Source organism: Cucurbita maxima, unplaced genomic scaffold (genome assembly GCF_002738345.1).
Source record: "Cucurbita maxima cultivar Rimu unplaced genomic scaffold, Cmax_1.0 Cma_Scf00054, whole genome shotgun sequence".
NCBI lineage: Eukaryota > Viridiplantae > Streptophyta > Magnoliopsida > Cucurbitales > Cucurbitaceae > Cucurbita > Cucurbita maxima.
This window is the reverse complement of record NW_019272070.1, coordinates 715,325-720,370: the sequence shown is the minus strand read 5'-3', so window position 1 is coordinate 720,370 and position 5,046 is coordinate 715,325. Positions and strand designations below refer to the sequence as shown.

Here is a 5,046-nt window from a genome sequence, read left to right as displayed (position 1 = left end):
CTTTATATATATATATATATATATATATATATATATATATATATATATATATATATATATATATATATATATATATATATATATATATATGTTTAATTCATGTTGAAAGGAGGATGAGAACTTGTGAATTCTGCGCTCCGGGAGTTGATGGATGTTATCGCCCCGTTGAGCATGTATGTTTACTTTACATGAATTTTGTATAATGGTGATGAATGTTATCGCCCTATTCTGTTTGTCAAGAAGAAGGATGTTTCCCTGCGCCTGTGTATAGACTATAGGGAATTGAACAAGGTCACCATAAAGAATAAGTACCCCTCCTGAGAATCGATGACTTGTTTGATCAATTACAGGGAGCAAGGGTATTCTCCAAAATTGACTTAAGATCAAGATATCATCAATTGAGAATAAGAGAAGAAGATATACCCAAAACGGCCTTCAAAAGTCGTTACGGACATTATGAGTTTCTCGTCACGTCCTTTGGCCTTACCAATGCACCAGCCGTCTTCATGGAACTTATGAACAAGGTGTTTAAGGAATTCTTAAACACTTTTATTATAAAGTTTATTGATGACATTCTGGTATACTCTAAGTCAGAAGTAGAGCACGAAGAGCATTTGAGGAAAGTTCTGACCATTTTGAGAACGCAGCGACTGTACACCAAGTTTTCCAAGTGTGAGTGAGGTAGCGTTTTTGGGTCATGTGGTGTCAAATAGAGGAATCACAATGGACCCAGCTATGGTAGAGGCAGTGATGAAGTGGCCAAGGCCGACCACAGTCACTAAAGTACGAAGTTTTCTAGGACTAGCGGAATATTACAGAAGGTTTGTCTAGGATCTCTCCAAAATATAATCGGCCCTAACGCTGTTAACCAAGAAGGGCAAGCCCTTTGTGCGTACATCAGCTTGGGAGTAGTGCTTACAGGAACTCAAGGAGAGGTTGGTTACAGCATTAGTCCTCACAGTTCCAGATGGATCTGGGAATCTAGTGGTGTATAGCAACGCATCAGGAAAAGGTCTAGGGTGCGTGCTAATACAGGTGATAGCTTACGCTTGTAGACAACTGAAGGAATATGAACGAAATTATCCCACTCATGACCTCGAGTTAGTAGCAATAATGTTTGAACTTAAAACATGGCAACATTATCTGTATGGAGAGAAAATCCAAGTATTCAATGATCATAAGAGCCTCAAGTACCTATTTACATAAAAGAAGTTTAACATGAGACAGAGGAGATGGTTGGAACTAGTAAAGGATTATGACATCGAGATCATGTACCATCGAGACAAGGCCAATGTCGCGACGGATGCATTGAGCAGAAAGTCTTTTCATACTTCTACGATGATCACTAAGCAGGAAAGAATACAAGATGAGATGAAGAGGGCTGGAATCGATGTTGTAATTAGTGGTGGTACTGCTTAGATAACACAGATGACCATGCAACCCACCTTGCGAAAACGAATTATTGACGCTTAGAGGTCTGATGAACACCTTGGGAAAGTGTGGAATTAGATAGAGACAGAAAGACCAATAGGGTACTCTATCTCTTCAGACCGAGGCCTGCTGTAAGGATTCAAATTTTTGTTTTATTTATTTTAGATTTTATGCTGACATTTTATTTTGTTGCCAAAAATGAAAAAAATATTATGCTAGCATTTATTCTGGCAGGAAAGCTGCTACTTTTAACATGGAAGTTACTACTCTAATGGAAAAGTCATATAGCCCTTTTATATTCCCATATTCAACTCTCCTCCTTCCTTGATTTTGCTCTCCAAACTTGTTTGTGTTTTCGTGGGTGTCTGAGAGTACTATAAAAATCTAAGAGTGTTAGAGGGGAAAAGCGTGTGGTTGGTTCGCTAGTTTCCGAGGAGTTTTCGGAATCGATAAGCGTTGCTGTTTCGGAGAAAGAATCGAGTGGAAGTAAGCATCGACGTTGGACCGCTGCGTTGAAGAAGGTAGGCCATCGGAACCGAAGGAGGAAAACTCCACGTCACCGTCATCGGAAGCGGGTAGACTGTGTCGTCATCCGCAACGGCGAACCTTCGTTTAGGGTTATCAAGGTCTTCCGGGTAAGGAAGACGAAAGATTCGGGTCGGGCTACTTCGGTCTCTAGCCTAGTCCATAGACGAACACGGCCGCGCTCATTCCGACCCAATACGAGCCCAACAAACGCGTGCATTGCTTCTCACGCATATCCCGTGGCAGCTCAGCTCTTGACGTGTACGGCGGCTCGGCTCTGTCAAATCCCGCAGCTCGGCTTGGCGGCTTAGTTGGTAGGCTCGGCCGCTCGGCTTGGTGACTCAGTATCACTATAATATATCAATTCCAAGGTTTTTGAACCTTTCGAAGCCGTTTCTGCCCTTATTTTTACCATCTGAGGTCATTATGGCTTGTACACGTTAAAGACAGCTTAGGTCAGGAGTTTATTTTGATAAATAGCATGAGGTTTAGCTAGGGTACCTTATGAAAGGTTCTAAATTTTTATGTGGTTATCATAGGACGTATTTAACCGCTGAGATTAGCTCATTGTGAGTGACTTCAACTAAGACCATCGAGGTAAGTGACCTTACTGTTGGAGTTAGCTTACTACGTATTGTATGATGGTGCTTGTCTTGTGGCCCTTGCATGCACCATATTTATGTGATATGATTATGTGATGTATAGATTGTGTTAACTATTGATTGTGTATGTTATATGATGTATGAATTATGTTGACTGTTGACTGTTTATATTATGTGAAGTTATGAATGAGATGTTAGTAATATATGCCATGAAAATATAGATAGATGCCATGGATACATGTAGTATTATCGAGTCATGTCATGAGATGTTTATGCAACTGGTATGGACTTTCATGTTATGTAATATGTCATGTTATGTAAATCATGTGAGATGTCATGTGATGTAAGAAACGTAAATGCGATGTTAGCACTGCTTATGTAATGTCATGTTAGATATGTTAAGGGACCTCATGCATATATGTATTTCACGTGCATCGGGATTCTTCCCCTTTATGTTACGAAAGAATGAAATACGATATTTATGTTCGCCATGATATCATGTGGGTCATTTTCTGTTCTGTGGTGTCCAGCAACGTGAATACGTTGTGTCCGACCAAGTCAGGCCTAGGGGGTACGTATATGAGCCCGCCTGGTGGGTCTATGTACACGTACATGGGTCATGTGTGAAGGAGTACCACACATCCAAGGCTATGTAAAGTTTATGAAAAGTTAGATCCCGCTCATATGTTGCATGTGTTTGCATTCCTAAACCCAATAGTGGGGTGACTTATTGAGTATTTCATAAAATACTCAAGCCACGTGCTACCTACATTTTTCAGGTAAAGGCAAGGTGCCAATGTACGGTTGCCGGCGGAGCTGAGGACACCATGGAAGTTGGAGAGGAGATATTTTTTTTAAGGAGCTTACCTTTATTGGATAGTTTTAAGTTATAGCATTGAGTATTGCTTTATTTAGATTCATTTTTAAATTCATTTATCGAAAGTTTATTTTTGGAGATAGGATGTTTTGGATTTATGAATGTTTATGAAAGACTTTGTTTTGTTTCTAAGGTTATTTATGATGAGCTTCCGCTTAATGAGTTATGTATGTATGGGTGACGTCACTAATTAGGTTAAAGAAAATTAGAGTTGTTACACCTGTTGTGGAAAAACCGCCTGTGTGTTCCCCGTTGCAAGAAAATTCTGAAGGATATTATGACGAAAGCTCACGATACTTCTTACACGTTCCACGCTGGAAGTATAAAGATGTATCAGGATCTTAAGGGATGTTATTGGTGGCCAGGGATGAAGAAGGATATAGTAGATTTCATAAGCTGATGCTTGACCTGTCAGCATGTGAAAGTCCCGAGATAGCGCCCAGCAGGACTACTACAACCCTTAAAGGTCCCTCAGTGGAAATGGGAAGCAGTTTGTATGGATTTTTTCTCGGGCATGCACAAGACCAAGCAGAGCTTCAACGTAATGTGGGTAGTTGTTGATAGACTTACCAAAATGGCTCACTTCATCCCAGGCAAATCCACTTATCGTGTGGATCGGTGGGCTCAATTGTATATCAGAGAGATAGTACGCCTGCATGGTGTACCGGTGTCCATAGTATCTGATCGGTACACTAGGTTCACATCTCAGTTTTGGAAAAGCCTCCAAAAAACATTGGGGACTCAGCTAAGGTTTAGTACAACATTTCATTCTCAGACGGGCGGACGACCGAAAGACTGAGACAAATTTTAGAAGATATGTTGCGAGCTTGTGTCATGGATTTTGCTAGGTGCTGGGACGAACATCTACCTCTGATAGAGTTTGTTTACAATAATAGTTATCAAACGACCATCCAGATAGCCCCATTTGAGGCATTGTATGGACGTAGGTGTCGAACACCGATATTTTAGGAAGAAGTAGGCACGCAACAACTATTGGGACTAGAGTTGGTTCAGGTCACCAACGGAGTGGTGAAGAAAATTAAGCAAAGAATTCTCATTGCACAGAGCCGACAGAAGAGCTATGCAGATTTAAGTAGAAGGGACCTCGAGTTCGAGGTGGGTGACCATGTGTTCTTAAAGGTAGCCCCTATGAGGGGTGATGAGGTTTGGAAAGAAGGGAAAGTTAAGCTCAAGGTTTATAGGCCTTTTCGAGATTTTAGAGAGAGTTGGGGTCGTGGCTTATAGGATTTCTTTACCACCAAACCTTGCTGGCGTTCACAATGTATTCCACGTGTCTATGCTGCGAAAGTACACCCCAGACCCTACTCATGTAATTGAACACGAAACCCTTCCTCTTAGGGAAGATCTGTCCTACGAGGAAATATCCCGTAGAATTCTGGCTCGAGACACTAGGTGACTGTGCAATAAAGTTATCCCCTTGGTGAAAGTCGCATGGGGTAACCATCGAAACGAGGAGGCAACCTGAGAGAAGGAAGATGATGTAAGGAGAGCCTATCCTGAACTCTTCCAAGAGATACCAACTTTGGAGGAAAAAAGTTTCTAAGGAGGGGAGAGTTTGTAACGCAAAAAAAAAAAAAAAAAAAAAAAAAA

The 5,046-nt window shown here is 41.0% G+C and overlaps 1 pseudogene; it reads left to right on the top strand.

Annotated features, from left to right (window-relative positions):
• The first annotated feature begins 4,269 nt into the window (after positions 1 to 4,269).
• LOC111471624 lies at positions 4,270 to 4,999 on the top strand (annotated as a pseudogene).
• The last annotated feature ends 47 nt before the right edge of the window (positions 5,000 to 5,046 follow it).